This window comes from Schistocerca piceifrons, chromosome 3 (assembly GCF_021461385.2).
Source record: "Schistocerca piceifrons isolate TAMUIC-IGC-003096 chromosome 3, iqSchPice1.1, whole genome shotgun sequence".
NCBI classification, from domain to species: domain Eukaryota; kingdom Metazoa; phylum Arthropoda; class Insecta; order Orthoptera; family Acrididae; genus Schistocerca; species Schistocerca piceifrons.
In genome coordinates, this window is record NC_060140.1 from 37,683,330 (window position 1) to 37,702,306 (window position 18,977).

The 18,977-nt window shown below is 40.6% G+C and overlaps 1 protein-coding gene across 2 annotated transcripts in view; it reads left to right on the plus strand.

Moving 5' to 3' along the window:
- The window catches only part of LOC124788228 (activated Cdc42 kinase Ack), a 499,253-nt gene that overhangs the window by 413,139 nt on the left and 67,137 nt on the right, over nucleotides 1-18,977 (plus strand). The gene's annotated exons all lie outside the window — the stretch shown is intronic.

Sequence of the window (18,977 nt, forward strand, 5' to 3'; positions counted from 1 at the left end):
ACTTCTGTTTGCTGATGACACTATCTTGGTAGTAAGAAATGTTGTGTACAACATTGGCTCTGTGTCACATAGTGCAGTTCATGACCTAAGTTCATGGCTTGTAGAAAATAAACTAATGCTAAATCAGTTTTTACAGTTTATAATACACAATTCAACAAAACCTGACATTTTAATTTCACAGAATGGGTGTATGATTAGTGAAACTGAACAGTTCAAATTTCTAGGTGTTATTATAGAGAGTAAACTGTCGTGGAAGGCCCACATTCAAGATTTTGTTCAAAGACATAATGCTACCATTTTGACTATTCGAACAGTATCTGAAGTGAGTGATTGTTCGACATGAAAATTATTCTACTTTGCTGATTTTCATTCACTTATGTCGTATGGTATTATATTTTGGGGTAACTCTTCCTATTCTAAAAGAATATTTTTGGCTCAGAAACAGGCGGTTTGGGGAATAAGTGGTGTAAGTTCATAAACCTCTTGTCGACCCCTGTTCATGAGAGTGTGTATTTTGACATTGGCCTCTCAATATATATATTCCTTACTGTCATTTCTTGTTAACAATTTTACTTATTTCCAAGAATAAGCAGCTTTCACTCAGTTAATACTCAGCAGAAATTCAACCTTCATTTGGATCGGACTTCCTTAACTCTTGTGCAGAAAGGTGTGCAGTATACTGCTGCATCCATTTTCAATAAACTACCACTCGAATTCAAAAATCTTAACAGTAATCCACACACTTTCAAATCGAAACTGAAGAGTTTCTTCATGGGTCACTCTTTCTATTCTGTGGAGGAGTTCTGTAAAAAATTAAGCTGATTCTTGTTGTATTGTTGATTGCGTGTACTTACACTTATGGATTGACTTTTTTCAGTTTCATAAATGTTTTATTTTTATCTGTTATTACTTTTATGTTGCAATTTCATGTACTGACATATTCCATGACTTTGGAGATTTGCTCCTCAATTTGATCGTATTGAACTTGACATGTAAATATAAATACAAAAAATAACCTAGGATTGAACTCCAGCCATTGAAATCTGTAGGCTAAACATAGCCACCTAACCACATATGTAACTGTTTGTTGTCATAGATATCAAAATTTAGTTCTCCTCATGAACTGTTTGCTTTCATTTCTGATGAATCCATTATTACCTCTACTCTTTAATCTTGCCTCGTCTGTTCAAGTCAGTGAAGTTGCACAAAATTTGTGCTTAGTGAGGTATGCCTTTTGAAGGGTGGACTAGTTAATGTTATGAGAACAGGGAATAGCTAAAGTATTCTACTTCCTGAGGAAACATGGCTACATGTTACTTATTGTAATACTTTTAACATTTTAAGACTTACCGGTATATAAAGTGGCACCAGAGAATTCACAGAAAGGTTTCAGTGATACTGACATTGACCACAGAAGCATACATTTTTATATCATTGAATATATTATTCCATTTTTAGATGCTGAACTGTTTTTTGTAATCCATGTGTAAGCTACAAAGAACTTATGCAAGGTAAGCAACTGGGATAGATATTGTGGTACTTCTGGTATTATCAGCACACCATCCACTTTAAGTAAAATGGCAGTTGTATCATGTGAATGTTGAACCTACTGAGCAAATTTCAGTATTTGGATCAGTGTTCATGTTTTGGTAATAATTGGGTCTTTTGAATATCAGGCATGGTATTATAGTAGAGGAAAGTAAAATTCTGAAAATGCAGAAGTGAGCAAACTCATTGTGTCTATCAGATTATAGTCACTTGCATCATCTAAATTTACAAGCACTCCGCAAGGTGTACGGTGGAAAGTATTGTGTATCAAAGTCACCCACCCCTTCCTTTCTTTTTTAATCTACTTGCAGGCTGGTCTTGGAAAAAATTCTCTAGTTTTACCATTGGGTGCCTTTTTTCCCATAATGCTCTCCTGTGGGTCAAATGAACCTCAGACCACTTGTGCCGCACTTCTTTGTATACATTCAATATCACCTATTAGTCCTATTTGGTATATGTCCCATGTATTTAACCAGTGTTTGACAATGTGTCACACACAAGCAATATCCTTGCTAGACTGATTGCATTTTGTGACCTTCCCATCAGTAAACCTTCATCTGAAATATACAGAAACACTATTCACAATAAAAACAGTACATCACTGATGCAGGTGAAAGAAAGCAATTTATTGGTGCACTCTTTCAAAAGCATACACAACACGAGAAGAATATAATATCCTGACCAAATTAAAGGGAACAAATAGAGTGAACAAAGATTAACAGGTAAAAAATATCACACACTGTTATCATGCAGCAATTGTCTTCAGTTTCCAGTTGTTGCCACACAGTTTCTCCCCTCCCCGTTTGCCCCCTCCCCTCCCCTTCCCCCTCCAGTTCCTCCATGCAAATGTAGAGCTACAGGTACAAAACGGTATTGGTAGTGTACCACTATTCAGTCCAGGTACATCTGGAGATTGTTCTAGTAACGCTAACAAAGTGTCAGATTGCAGCAAGAACTGTTCAGGGGAAGGTGAAATCTTGACCTCACCTGTGTCTTCCAGTGAAAGCCTCAAGTGACGGTTGTAATTCTGGTCCATAGTAACGTCCTCTTGCAGCAGATAGGCAGGCTTTTAACCCGATCCAAAAATACAATAGTAGTATATCCAGAGTGGCTCATACCTTGCCAAAACAGGGTATGTAAAGGTGCATCTCTTAATAACATAACATCAGGATACAAATTGCTTAACACGAGTATGTATGAAAACACTAGTGTCTGTATGCCAAGGTACTGATAGTGGGTGAGATTTAGAGATACAAAGTGTTACACGTCGAAGGAGAAATGATGGTTCTTATAGAGGACAGCCACGTCATTGCTCGAAGAACTCCAGTGGAAGACAGAGGGGAATGTCATAAATGAATTCTGCAGCAGAAGCTCTGATGTATGGTTTAATGGCCACATTCTGCCCAGTTAGCCCTAGAGGTAAAGCAAATATCCACATAGTGCAGTGACACATCATAGAAGATTTCACAGTATTATCTCACAAGTCAACCATCCTGTTACTGGCTGTTGGTTTTTGAAACTACAGTGGTTGGCAAGTTCATGGAACAGTACCAATTCAGATCATCATCCTCAATTTGTAGTGACTTTAGCTGATTGGCAGTTCTTCTCAGAACAGCTAGTTGCATCAAAATGCAGTCACTTTTGTCATTTGCATAACTGCAAGAGAGCTGAATTTCCTTGCTTATTTACCAGCATCGGATGAAACTGTGATGATATTACATGCTCAAGATGCCACACTGACATTGCGTTTTGTAAAATTTGATGCATTTGATCCACCACGTGCAACTGTGAATATATGCTGTTACTATTGTTTGAAATCATAGAATTTTTAACAGTGAATGGTAGTGTATTTCAACTTCCCTAAGTAATGTTTGAGGTGACAGTAAAAATCGGACAGTGATTTGTCGTCAATAACCTTACTATTTAAGAACTCTCGCAAGTGTCAGTCCCTTGATTTACAAACATATGGAAGTACATTGTCCTTGTGGTGTTGACATTTACTCACAGCCGTGGTATTACAAATGATGTCCAACAACAACAGTAAACTCCGAGCATCCAGTGTGCCAGTGGTAGGTACAAGCTGTAGATCATTCACGTGAAAGTTCCAGCATTTTGAACCATAAATGTGGCTGTTGTGCACAATCACGACTTTGCTGCTTGACACAAATGATATGATTCTGCGAGCCGGCAAATTTCTGTAAGTCAGAGGCATTTGAGAGTGGAGATGGTAGTCATGTTGTTCAGTTCACTTATTGAGTATTCTGGTAAAACAGCATTTGTTGTAACCATCATTGTAGGTTCACACTTGCTGTGCTGCTTGTTTTTATTGTTACACTGTTATACAACACTGGCCACAGGGAAGGGAACAAAAAGAGTAAACAAAGAACAACAGAACAACATATCACACACTACTCTCATTCGGCGATAGTCTTTAGTGTTTGATCAATTCTGTTGCTACACATGCTTTCCTGTAATTGAACATATATAACCATTCCATTTCACATTCCTTCAAATTGTTACTTACACCTAAATATTTGTCTGAGTTGACTAACTCCAGTTGCTATCTGTTGAAAGCAAGTTTTCAGTCTTTGCACCAATGGTATAGCTAGGTAGTCAGGCACCCAGTGCAGAATTTTAGCTTCTCAACCACTTCCCACCCACCTACACCAACCCCGCAAAAACATCAGATAATTTTTTGAGGTAAAGCAGTTATTCATACAAGTGGTTGAGTAAGAATAGCATGAAGTTTTATTTTGTAACTCATTTTTATGATTGGAAACAAATTAAAAAAAAAAAAAAAACATATTTTTATAAATAAAATTGTTGCTTTAACAATGAAGAAGTGCAAATAACCAAATATAGTTATGATAGATGACTTTAACAAGTAGGATGGAATATTTTAGAATATTTTTTTTTTTTTATTTGCCTTTCAGTATTTTTCATACAGTTGGCTTCATCAAAATTTACAATAGAGTACAGTTAAGCACAATAAACACTTACATACATACATACATACATACATAGAATTATTTAGCTTATTTAAGAATTGAAAACATTTCTTTATCACTTATTAAAAGCTTATATTATAATGAGTATTTCCTAGGAATTCTTCAATTGTATAGAATTAATTGCATTTTAACCAATTTTGAAATACACTCTTGAATTTTTTAAATGGGACTGTACAAGCTGATGCCTAAATGTTTATAGTTATTATGGACAACAGCTAGCCTCAGTTATTATGGACAACAGCTAGCCTCAAGAAAGGAAAATCCAACAAGTGACTATTTCTGGTATTGTTTGTGTGTACATCACATCTCGTGCTGAGTTTCTCCAGATTTTCTTTAGCATACATTAAACAGTTACGTATGTATGTGCTAGGTACTGTCATTACACTGAGATATTTAAAGTTGTTTCTGCAGGAATCTTTGGTAGCTTACAACAACTTTGTTTCGACTTTTTTGTATCAAATTTTGGAACTGCAATGTCAAATTTGATATCCTCGCCTACTCTTATTTTTGATTGACAAAATTACTAACAGACACAACTTGACACTTACTAACATTGACTTCATTACTTTCTGCTGCAAAGTCAGTGTCTCATCTGCAGCCTTGTATTCAGGCATCATTTTTCTCTTTCTGATAGTTTTACTTTCTTCCCGTAGGAATGCCCATATTGTCAGATATGTCTTTCACAAGTAATAGTGCTTTGTCAACAAGATAATTTCTCATCTTTCAAAAAGACTTATCATCTTTGTAAAATACATTCTAAAGCTGACTCCAACAATCTTTAAGTACTTCTGAACATGATTGATGTCTTCTAAGACCGTACAGCATAAAAAAGGGGTGGGGGAGAATGATATAATATGGGCAACAGAATCTGAGCAGCTTCTCTGGTTTCTGTGGTTCCCGAAGAATCAGACAGTTCCTAATTGGCATCCATAATCTTTTTAAGGCACTGAAATAAAGGATGAAAAGCTCTGTAATGAGCATGCCATTCTGTATGTAATAGTCTCTTAATGTTGACTTGAACACCTTTTGAGAAGGGTCATTCATCTCTGGGTAGAAGCTGAGTAAAACATGTACAAACTGCCTACTTTCCGCACAGATTGAGAGACTTTTTTACACAGGGTACAAACAAAGCCTTAGGCTTAAGATAACAGATTATTGCTTGAATGCACTCCAGCCATTGTGGAAGCATTGTGGTTTCCTAGTCCCCAACACATTGTTATATTCAGACCATCATATTCAATAACAACTAAAGTATCTGCCATTATGTTAATGGCTTTCTTCACATTTCACAGAAATTAACATGTTGTTGTTGTGGTCTTCAGTCCTGAGACTGGTTTGATGCAGCACTCCATGCTGTTCTATCCTGTGCAAGCTTCTTCATCTCCCAGTACCTACTGCAGCCTACATCCTTCTGAATCTGCTTAGTGTATTCATCTCTTGGTCTCCCTCTACGATTTTTACCCTCCACACTGCCCTCCAGTACCAAATTGGTGATCCCTTGATGCCTCAGAACGTGTCCTACCAACAGGTCCCTTCTTCTGGTCAAGTTGTGCCACAAACTCCTCTTCTCCCCAATTCTATTCAATACCTCCTCATTAGTTATGTGATCTACCCAACCAATCTTCAGCATTCTTCTGTAGCACCACATTTTGAAAGCTTCTATTCTCTTCTTCTCTAAACTATTTGTCATCCATGTTTCACTTACATACATGGCTACACTCCATACAAATACTTTCAGAAACGACTTCCTGACACTTAATACTATCTGCGACATTAACAAGTTTGTCTTCTTCAGTAACATTTTCTTTGCCATTGCCAGTCTACATTTTATATCCTCTCTACTTCGACCATCATCAGTTATTTTGCTCCCCAAATAGCAAAACTCCTTCACTACTTTAAGTGACTCATTTCCTAATCTAATTCCCTCAGCATCACCCGATTTAATTCGACTACATTCCATTATCCTCGTTTTGCTTTTGTTGATGTTCACCTTATAGCCTCCTTTCAAGACACTGTCCATTCCGTTCAACTGCTCTCCCAAGTCCTTTGCTGTCTCTGACAGAATTACAATGTCATCAGCGAATCTCAAAGTTTTTATTTCTTCTCCGTGGATTTTAATACCTACTCCGAACTTTTCTTTTGTTTCCTTTACTGCTTGCTCAATATACAGATTGAATAGCATCGGGGAGAGGCTACAACCTTGTCTCACTCCCTTCCCAACCACTGCTTCCCTTTCATGTCCCTCGACTCTTATAACTGCCATCTGCTTTCTGTACAAATTGTAAATATCCTTTCGCTCCCTGTATTTTACCCCTGCCAACAGGTACCTCAACAGCAGACAGAAAAATGTCATTATCCACAGTGTTGAGAATGGCTATGATTGGGGGGGAGGGGGGTGGCAGGGATCAGCTCTGTTCCTTATTTATATAAATGATATGCCCTCTAGTAATAAAGGTGATTCTAAAATATTTCTGTTTGTCAATGTCACTAGCTCGGTAGTGAAGGATTTTGTACACAACATTGGCACTGTTTCAAATAGTGCAGTTCATGACATAAGTTCGTGGATTGTAGAAAATAAACTAATGCTAAATCACGTTAAGACACAGTTTTTGCAGTTTCTGATGCACCATTCAACAGAACCCATTGTTTTAATTTCATAGAATTGGCATATGATTAACAAAACTGAACAATTCAGGTTTCTAGGTGTTCAGATAGTAAAGTGGAAAGCTCACATTCTGGATTTGTTGTTCAAAGATGTAATGCTGCCATTTTTACTATTCGAATGGTATGTGAAGTAAGTGATAGTTTGACACAAAGAATAATCTACTTCGCTTATTTTCATTCGCTTATGATGTATGGCATTATACACTCCTGGAAATTGAAATAAGAACACCGTGAATTCATTGTCCCAGGAAGGGGAAACTTTATTGACACATTCCTGGGGTCAGATACATCACATGATCACACTGACAGAACCACAGGCACATAGACACAGGCAACAGAGCATGCACAATGTCGGCACTAGTACAGTGTATATCCACCTTTCGCAGCAATGCAGGCTGCTATTCTCCCATGGAGACGATCGTAGAGATGCTGGATGTAGTCCTGTGGAACGGCTTGCCATGCCATTTCCACCTGGCGCCTCAGTTGGACCAGCGTTCGTGCTGGACGTGCAGACCGCGTGAGACGACGCTTCATCCAGTCCCAAACATGCTCAATGGGGGACAGATCCGGAGATCTTGCTGGCCGGGGTAGTTGACTTACACCTTCTGGAGCACGTTGGGTGGCACGGGATACATGTTGACGTGCATTGTCCTGTCGGAACAGCAAGTTCCCTTGCCGGTCTAGGAATGGTAGAACGATGGGTTCGATGACGGTTTGGATGTACCGTGCACTATTCAGTGTCCCCTCGACGATCACCAGTGGTGTACGGCCAGTGTAGGAGATCGCTCCCCACACCATGATGCCGGGTGTTGGCCCTGTGTGCCTTGGTCGTATGCAGTCCTGATTGTGGCGCTCACCTGCACGGCGCCAAACACACATACGACCATCATTGGCACCAAGGCAGAAGCGACTCTCATCGCTGAAGACGATACGTCTCCATTCGTCCCTCCATTCACGCCTGTCGCGACACCACTGGAGGCGGACAGCACGATGTTGGGGCGTGAGCGGAAGACGGCCTAACGGTGTGCGGGACCGTAGCCCAGCTTCATGGAGACAGTTGCGAATGGTCCTCGCCGATACCCCAGGAGCAACAGTGTCCCTAATTTGCTGGGAAGTGGCGGTGCGGTCCCCTACGGCACTGCGTAGGATCCTACGGTCTTGGCGTGCATCCATGCGTCGCTGTGGTCCGGTCCCAGGTCGACAGGCACGTGCACCTTCCGCCGACCACTGGCGACAACATCGATGTACTGTGGAGACCTCACGCCCCACGTGTTGAGCAATTCGGCGGTACGTCCACCCGGCCTCCCGCATGTCCACTATACGCCCTCGCTCAAAGTCCGTCAACTGCACATACAGTTCACGTCCACGTTGTCGCGGCATGCTACCAGTGTTAAAGACTGCGATGGAGCTCCGTATGCCACGGCAAACTGGCTGACACTGATGGCGGCGGTGCACAAATGCTGCGCAGCTAGCGCCATTTGACGGCCAACACCACGGTTCCTGGTGTGTCCGCTGTGCCGTGCGTGTGATCATTGCTTGTACAGCCCTCTCGCAGTGTCCGGAGCAAGTATGGTGGGTCTGACACACCGGTGTCAATGTGTTCTTTTTTCCATTTCCAGGAGTGTAGTTTGGGTAACTCTTCCCAGTCTCAAATGATATTTTTTTTAAGAGACGAGCATTTCATGCAATAAGTGGTGTAAGTTTGCGAACCTCTTGTCAACTGCTGTTCATTAGTCTGGGTATTCTGTCATTGGCCTCTCAGTATACATATTCTTTACTGCCATTTCTTGTTAACAATATCAGCTTATTACCAAGAATTAGCAACTTTCACCCAGTTTATGCTAGGCAGAAATCCATTCTGCATTTGGATCGCTCTTCTTTGACTCTTGTGGAGAAAGGTGTGCTGTAGGCTGCGGCATCCATTTCAAATAAGCTACCACAAAAATTCAAAAATCTTACCAGTAATCCACGCGCTTTCAAATCAAAACTGAAGAGTTTCCTCATGAGTCACTCCTCCTATTCTGTCGAGGAGTTCCTTGAAAAATTAAGCTGATTCCTGTGTTATATTGTTTATTGTGTTTACATAAAGTTATGGCTTGTCTTCCTTTGGGTTCATAAACATTTTATTTTACCTGTTATTACTTTTATATTGTTATTTCATGTACTGGCATGTTCCATGACCTTGAAGATTTGCTCTTCAATTTGGTCCTACAGAACTAGACATGTAAAATAAATAAATAAATAAATAAATAAAAATCTACTACTTTAAGTGTCTCATTTCCTAACCTAATTCCCTCAGCATCACCTGATTTAATTCAGCTGCATTCCATTATCCTCATTTTGTTTTTGTTGATGTTCATCTTAAACCCTCCTTCCAAGACACTGTCCATTCCATTCAACTGCTTTACCAAGACCTTTGTTGGCTCTGGCAAAATTACAGTGCCATCGGCAAACCTCAATGTTTTTTTTTATTGTCCCAGGACTGTTATTCCTATTCCAGATCTTTCTTTTGTTTGTTTTACTGCTTGCTCCATGTATAGATTGAATGACATCGGGGATAGGCTACCACCCTGTCTCACAGCCTTCTCAACCACTGCTCCCCTTTCATGCCCCTTAACTCGTATAACTGCCATCTGGTTCTGTACAAATTGTGAATAGCATTTTGCTCCCTGTATTATCTTACCCCTGCCTCCTTTAGAATTTGAAAATAAGTATTCCAGTCATCATTGTCAAAACTTTTTATAAATCTACAAATGCTATAAATTTAGGTTTGCCTTTCCTTAACTTATCTTCTATGAGAATATTTTCCCTGAGGTTGGCTTCTACCAGTTTTTCCATTCTTCTTCTTCTGTAAAGAATTTGTGTTAATATTTAGAAAACGTGACTCATTAAACTGATAGTTCGGTAATTTTCAAACCTGTCATCACCAGCTTTCTTTGGAATTGGAGTAGTTATATTCTTCTTGAAGTCTGAGAGTATTTCGCCTGTCTCATGCCTCTTGCTCACCAGATGGAAGGGTTTTGTCATGACTGGTAATTCTAATGGAATGTTGTCTACTCCTGGGGCCTTGTTTTGACTTAGGTCTTTCTGTACTCTGTCGAATTCTTCGTGCAGTATCTTATCTCCCATTTCATCTTCACCTACGTCCTCTTCCATTTCCATAATATTGCCCTCAAGTACATCGCCCTTGTATAGGCCCTCTGTATACTCCTTCCACCTTTCTGCTTTCCCTTTGTTGCTTGGGACTGGTTTTTCATGTGAACTCTTGATATTCATGCTGGTGGTTCTCTTTTCTCCAAAGGTCTCCTTAATTTTCATGTAGGTGGCACCTATCTTTCACCTAGTGATATATGCTTCTAAATCCTTACATTTGTCCTGTATCCATTCCTGCTTAGCCATTTTGCACTTCCTGTTGATCACATTTTTGAGATGTTTGTATTCCTTTCGCCTGATTCGTTTACTGCTTTTCATATTTTCGTGTTTCATCAATTACATTCAATATCTCTTCTGTTACTCAATGATTTCTACTATCCCTCATATTTTTACCTACTTAGTCCTCTGCTACCTTCACTATTTCATCTCTCAAAACTACCAATTCTTCTTCTAATGTATTCCTTTCTCCTGTTCTTGTCAGTCATTCCCTAATGCTCCCTCTGGAAGTCTCTACAACCTCTGGTTCTTTCAATTTATTGAGGTCCCATCTCGTTAAATTTCTACCTTTTTGCTGTTTCTTCAGTTCCAATCTACAGTTCATAATCAATAAATTGTGGTCAGAGTGGACATCCGCCTGTGGAAGTGTTTTACAATTTAAAATCTGGTTCTGATCTTACCATTATATAATCAATCTGAAGCCTTCTGATGTCTCCAGGTCTCTTCCACATATGCAACCTTCTTTCATAATTCTTAAACCAAATGTTAACTATGATTAAATGGTGCTCCGTGTAAAATTCTATTAGGCAGCTTACGCTTTCATTCCTTTCCCCCAGGTGCATATTCACCTACAATGTTTCCTTCTCTTTCTTATCCTACTGTTGAATTCAAGTCCCCCATGACTATTAAATTTTCATCTCCCTTAACTATCTGAATAATTTCATTTATCTATTCATAAATTTCTTCAATCTCTTATCATCTGCAGAGGTAGTTGGCACATAAACTTGTACACCATTGGCCACATAGTGGGATGTAAATACTGTTGATACAAAATGTATGCCAAATTAACAGCTTTTATTATTAGGGTCCCATGTTATATTTCTATGTGGGCTAACAACATTATACTGTGGCCGACACTGCAAGCTCAAGGCTTGACTAACTGTACTGGCAGTCCCATCTTTTGGCCTGTACTGCCAGTTCAGATCTTGGTCTGGATGTTCCCATTGATTGCAACCTCAGGGTATGGTGACCTTACCTAACAACGTTGTTGAGGACCAGAATGTGGAAGCTGGAGACCAGCCCTTACCCTGTCAACATGAACTGGGATGTGCATGGTGGTGGCTAAGTATGTGTGAATGAATGTAGGTGGGGCAACATGCTGAGAGCCAGGTTGATGATGAGTGTGCAGTATGAGAACAGTGCCCATCCAGGATGGTTGGAATGTTAGAGGCAGAAGTTGTAGCAGAGGGCTCAAGAAATTCTGGATATCCAAAGAGACTCACCTTGGACAGCTCAGCTGCTGAGGTGTCAAGATCCCATCTCGGAACTGGTGCGGACGCCAAGAAGCAGCCTTTGAAGTGTGATGCCATTGCTCTACCATAACGTTGCTGACCAGGTGGTTTGTGGTGGTTCAGTGATACTGCTTTGTCAGAGATGGGGAGGGTACTGACAGTGTCAGTGTGAATATGGGTAAACATCGCTGTATCCGTAGGCAAATCATCAACAGGGTTTTGGATGTGCTTGTCAGCTATGCTACCCTGACAAGTGACATAGCAGCGGGGCCAGCTGCAGCAGTCTGAGAAGATTCCAAGCCACATGTAGCAATAGTTAACAAGCCTGGAAGTACTTTTAATTCCAGAGTGGAACGAGATGTGAATGCTATCAAAGGCCTGCAATGCAGAAAGAATCCAGTAGGAAAGGTCGCAAGTTGCCAGTGGGGGTGTCACATGTATGTCTGTGCCAGATTTAGAGACCAACCTCCAGTTTGAGGCCAGAGTTTGACTCTTAGCAGTAAATAGTCCAGCTCCGTATTGACCTCTTGTGCTCCGTATTGACCTCTTGTGTTGCAGCAAGTGTGGGAAAATTGATGCAACTAGTGATCCCAGCAAGTCATAACAGACAATGGCAACAGTGTTGCCCTTTCCTGAGATATGCCAAATGTCTGTTCTTAACTGAGAGATATATTCCAGTTTGTGGAACTAAGATAGTGAACAGTGGTTGTTGGTCTGCTGGAAGGCATACGTGATAAGTTTGTGATCGATAAATATCATAAAGTTCCTGGCCTTCAGAGATGGGCAAAAGTAATGAATCACGTCATTGATCGCAAGCCAATCCCTGTCATAGGCAATCAGTTGGCATTGTGTAGGTGTGAGCTGCTTTGAAACGAAGGCTAACAGTTACCAGCAACCATTGAAGTGTTACTAAAGCTGCACTGTCAGTGCATGTGGAACCGAAAGTGCAGCATTGGCAAGGCTGTTCTTGGCAACAGTGAAGGTAGCATCCGTTTGGTCTGTCCAAGGAATGGTATTGTTGCCCTTAATGTTCGGACTAACAGAGCATCTATCAGTTGTTCTTGAATGGAGACTGTGCCGGGGGATGATGGCAGTAGTAGTTCAGTATTGCAAGAAACTGGCAGAGTTCTTGAAAAGTTCTTGGGCACAGAGTTTCCTAAATAAACTTTTTCCTAAATACTCTTTTTCATGGAGGGGAGTGGTGCTGTCCGAACAAATTTGATGGTACAGGAGTGTTATCTGAGAGACATCAAAGATGAATCTGCTGGGATCAGTGGTAACCCTGAAACAGTTTAACTGTTGGAACTCTGCTGAGAGATGTTCACAGAGTTGTTATGGTGAAGAAGATACACCAATACCTGGCTGAGATAGATGAAGAAAATAAGTAGGTCACATAGCACACTGTCGCTAAATTGCCGCCATGTCTGTGCAGCAGTAGGAAGACTAAATGTCATGTAAAGTAATTTAAAGAGGGCAAAAGGCATTGGGATGTATTCTGTGCTGCTGGTATCTGCATGAATCCCTTCATGCAGCTGAGGACACTGAACACTGAAGTACCACTGGGGGCATCATTGAAGTCATGAAGGTTTGGCATCAGATATCTGTCAGGGACAGTGCATGCATTAAGAACACAATAGTTTCTGCAGGGTCACCAGGATGTGTCCTCCGTCAGTACAAGGTGAAGAGAAGAGGTCCAGAGGCTGTCTGAATGGTGAATTATACCATCATGAAGCACAATCTCTCAAATTTGGTTGGAGGAGCAGCAAGTCGCTCCAATGTGAGGCATCTAAAAAGCACAGGGTCAGGCGTGGTGTGGATGTAATTGACTGTGCTACAACATACTTCTGTTGCTGTTCCAGATGGGAGTGGGATGGCGAGAAAATGGTCGAGCATGGACGAACTTCAGGGCGTAAAGTTTTGAACGACATAGTGGTACGCAACGGTTGTGTGACTGATGTGCTTGTCGACGAGCTGAGAGCCAGCAGCATCAGGGATGGAACTGTGCTAAGAAATTGGCACCAGTGATTGGTTCTGTGATTTCTGCAATGGTCACTTTTTGGCTGAAGGTGCAGTGCAGACCTCAGTCCAGTTTCATCAGGTAGACACACAGGTCGCCAGAGACAAATTATTGGCAACTGACAGTCAAAACGGTGTCATCGGTCGATGTCCAGGGAGCAGCACGTGTGGACAGAAACATAGGTTCGACCCTTTGTCTTCAAGCAAACAAGCCACACCTTCTCTCTGAGGTGATCACCTGTTTGTGGGCAGTGTGGGATCAGTGCACGTTCACTTGCAGATGCCACTGACGTTTGGGTTGTGCAATGGGTGGTACTGGGAAACTTGCTTGCCGAATGTGTGATGGTACCGACACGTAGTGAGTCAGTCTTCAGCTAGGTGACATTCATGAGAGCACCAGCAAGGATGTGGCACTGTGTGAACAGCAACTGGCTGGGCACGAAGTGCACACACTTGAGGTGCGAAGGCTTCAATCTGCCTGATAGCAACTGAAATTCCTGGTTCGCCACAGAGGGTACCAAAGTATTGCAGTGCACTATGTGGGAAGCTGGTGTAGCTGTCGTCTTAGAGGAGCCATAAAACAGGCCAGTAGTGACATTGCGAACTGGGCCAGAAGACTGGGCTGCAGCAAGGGCTTCAGCTACACTGTCGGTAAGCTACACTATGTCAATATTGACCGTGCTGTGGAGATGGCACAGGAACTATGAAAGAGCTTTGTGACAATGTTGTCATCAGTGATCAGCTAAAATATGCCTTTGGCTGGGCACATAGCGTGTGCACAGGAAGAAAGGCTACCTGTGCAGGAAGAGAGAGGGTGGAGGGTCAGTGCGAGACAGTTGGAACCAGAACAGAAAATGTCCCAATGTTATTAACGGAGCTGCCTCGTGGTGGTGCCAACTGACGCAGTCTCACAGCACCCAGTGAGTCGGAATGAATGACATTCTTTGCCCACTTTTGACACACTGGTTAATAACAGTCTATGCTTGCGGAATCGAGGCGTGTATCCTGGAATCTTTCTCAAACTTTTTATAGAAACTATTGAGTACAAAAATGATTTTTATGTTGCTTTTATCTTTGTGTGTCAGCTTCATGGTGAAATACCTATCATCCCCCTAACAGTCCCACTTATTGTGATATGTGCACTTAAGTCAGACACTTCACGAAATTGAAAAAGTTTGCTGTAAAAATATGGGTTCTCTAATTTTACATATTACACCACATGTTGCTGTATATAAAATTTAGCTAACATATTGAATTTTTCTTTAGACTTGGGAGGTGGTCCCTATGTGCCTCTAATCTCGGAAAATGGATTTTATGTAACACATTCACTTCCAATCACATCTGAGAGAGAGTAGTATATTCATAACATTCCCTATATTTCCTAAACCATTTGAGACACTGAAAGAGGATTTTGGCAGTGATAGCACATGAAGAGCAGGGTATTTTGCCATGTGGTTAACATACATAACTTTCTTACCTACATCAATATAGGTGAACCTATAGTTTTTTTCCGATCAGTTACTGTAATTTTTAAAAAGTTGTTGCTAGCTAATGGAAGGAAAATTTGCTAGTATGAAAATAAACGTGAAATTTCTTCCCTTATGTTACTACAAACAGACACAGTGAGGTTTTCTGTAAGGTATTGATGTCTTTAGTTGCCTATTACATGCTTAATAAGACACTGTTTCAAAATTTTGATGCAATAGTTATTGCAAGATGAGTTTGTGCAATTTGTACTGTGTTCTGGGAAAAAGAATAAAAATCAGGCAAAAAAAGAACAAAAAAGAAATGTAATTTTTACTCATAATTAATGATGAATGGTTAACAATTGATGATGAATGAATGGTTAACAATTCAAACAAAAATATGTTACCAACTCTGTTGTAGTTTTGTGGACTCCTGTAACCCACTGTACAATTCCGAGAAATAGGCTGTTCGTGTAAAGGCAAATTGCCAGGCCATTCACAAGTGTCTGACATAGATGTTTAATGCTTCCGCCATAGTTTCACAAAGAGTCTGCAAAAATCCATTCTCCTGTGCAGCTCAACAGTTCAACATGCCCCTGATGTCCATCTGGTGTGTATTGAATTGACATTTACTCATAAAGCCATAGAAAATTCAGTGACTTAAAGCTCTTTGTGAAGGTGATAACATGTGGAGTTCTGTAATTTCGTTCTTGACAAGACGGAGGATGACAGTTTTCTTCCATGTTTACTGTTTAGTGATGAGGCGACATTCCAATTAAGTGGAAAGGTGAATTGTCATAATGTGAGAATATAGAGTGCGGAATATCCACATGAAGTTGTTCAACATGAGGAGGGACTCTCCAAAATTTAATATGTTTAGTGCAGTTTCAAGGGAAAAGATGTAGGGCCCAGTTTTCTTTGTTGAGAATACTGTTACAGGAAACCCATACCTTGATATGTTTGAGAACTTTCTTTTCCCATAGTTGGAGACTGATTCGAATGACTTTATTTACCAACAGGATGGGGTGTCACTGTTCTGGCATCTGGAAGCACGGGAATTTTTAAATCAAAGGATTACTGAACGATGGATCGGTCGCACTGGACCAAATGATTCACCATCACATTACTGTCCTCTAAGGTCACCACACCTGACTGTATGTGATTATTTATTGTGAGGGTTTATAAAAGATTCTTGTTTATGTGCCTCCATTACCAACAACAATGAATGAAGTGAGACATCGTATAACAACAGCTGTGGAAGCTATAACTCAAGACATGCTAGCTGCAGTGTGGGAACAATCTGAATACCGCATTGACGTATGCTGTGCATCTCAAGGGGAGGGGGGGGGGGGGGTAATTGAAAACCTTTTAAAAGATATGAAAAAAAAAAAAGCTTTGTCAATGACTGGAATGGAAACTTACCAAAGAATTTTCTCCATGTTGTTCATACAAGACATATGAAAATAATTCTTGGCTGGTACTTTAGCACCGTTTTGTTCCTATCCCATTTCAGAGTGGAATGGTGAACTTCTTCACCATAATTATCTTTTGACTTGTTAAAGATAAATTATGTGTGTTTATAATCTATTTAATCTTAGTGAGTAGTCTCAAGTGATTCATAAAGTAATGACTATCATGTTTTCGTAACCTTGTTATCTATGGATAAATATTTTCTTCCTTTACGTGATCAAGCTCAGTGGACGGCATGTTACTACAAGTTTCCTCCTCCATCGTACTCTGTCCATTGCTGCTATCCGCCATCCGTTCACATCTATTGATGCTTGATCTAAATCTTCATGGAGGCCATCCAACACTTCTTGGGTCTCCTTGGCATCTCTTTCCTGTAGGTGTGAAATCCAGGAGTTTCCGAAGCCATCTGTGATCTTCCGTCTGGCCCACATGGCTTTAATTTGGCTTTGATAGTTCCTTCTATGTTGATTGTTCCTTCTATGTTGGGCTGCTGGTATAGTTCCTCAAGCTCTTGGTTGTGACTGATCCTCCATTCCCCTGTGTCTGCATCCAGAACCAGGCCAAAGATCTTCCAAAGCACTTTTCTCTCAAAAATGAGGAGTTAAATGGAAGTCCGGTTTCCGGGTACTCCGCGTCAAACAGCCATATAGAATAACAGGCTGATTCAGGGTTTTGTATTGTTGAATCTTGAACTGTCTGGAGAGATATCTGGACCGAAGCAGTTGTGCTAGGCCGTGGTAAGATCGATTTCCTGCTTGTATTCTGACATTGATCTCTGCTTCATATGATGAGTTCTCACTGAAAAGTGCCCCTAGGTAATTAAATTCACCCACTCTTTTGTAGGACTGGTTTCCCACCTGCAGTGATTGTAGATGAACAGCAGTCTGACTTTGACCATGCGTCATAACGAGATACTCTGTCTTGGCTTCGTTTATGTTCAGCTCAAATTTGCTGGCAGCCTCCTATAGCGCTCTGGTCATTTGCTCCAACTTCTCTTCAGACTTAGAGAGTAAACAGATGTCGTCTGCATAGGCTAAGTATTCCAGTCTCTTTCCTTCGATTTCAATCCCTTCATTCTTTTGGAAGGTCTCGCATCAGACCTTCTTGAGGGCAAAGTTGAACACGATGGGGGACAACTCATCTCCTTGCCTGGATCCTGTTACAATTTAAAATTCCTCAGTTACGTGATTTCCCATATTCACCTTTGCACATTTCACTCGGACAGATCTTTATCATAATGGTAGAGCACTTGCCCGTGAAAGGCAAATGTCCCGATTTAGAGTCTTGGTCCAGCACACAGTTTTAATCTGCCAGAAAGTTTCAGATCTTTATCAGATTGATTAGTTTCCCTGCCATGCCAAACTCCCTTAATACAATCATAGGCCTTCTTAAAATCAAAGAATAAAACATGCAAATCCTTTACCATATTCACCCAGTTTCGCAGTGAGCTGCTGGAGGCTGAAGATGTGATCTACTGTTGACCAAAAACCTCCTTGGTATTTCCCAATCACCAATTCTGTCACATTTTAGTTTGTTGCCCTTTTTATGTATTGGACAAATCAGAGCAGTTTTCCATTTTGTTTGTAGTTCTTCTTTAGTCCATATTGCCTGTATCAGTCAGCGTATTCTTTCTGTAAGTTTCTCTCCTCCTGCCAGGATCATTTCAACCTGTATTCCATCTTCAACTGGACTCTTATTCCGCTTAAAGTGTCCGATTCTGGCTTTTATCTCATTCATGGTAGGTGGGGGATAATCTGCATCGGCTGTAATTAGATACTGGAAATCCAACTGTAGTTAGGGCTCATCACAAGTTAGAAGCTGTCGAAAGTACTCTTTCCATCTCTCAGCTATATCGCTATCGTTTATCAGGATCTTATCATGAGAATCTTTGACGAATTTCTGTTTGGCCTGATGACCTTTTCAGGGTTACTTCACCTTCAGAAATATTTCCCCTAGTCTTTTGTTCTCTGAAGTCTGTTTCTACTTCAATGATGATATCACTTATATATTTCCTCTTTGCTCTTCTCGGTAGACTGTCTTTCCATTTGTGCCTATAATCACAATTTTTTTTTTTCAATTTATCTTTTGGTTTGGCAAAAGAGTGAAATGTAATATGGAATTTAGATAAATGTACCATATGCGTT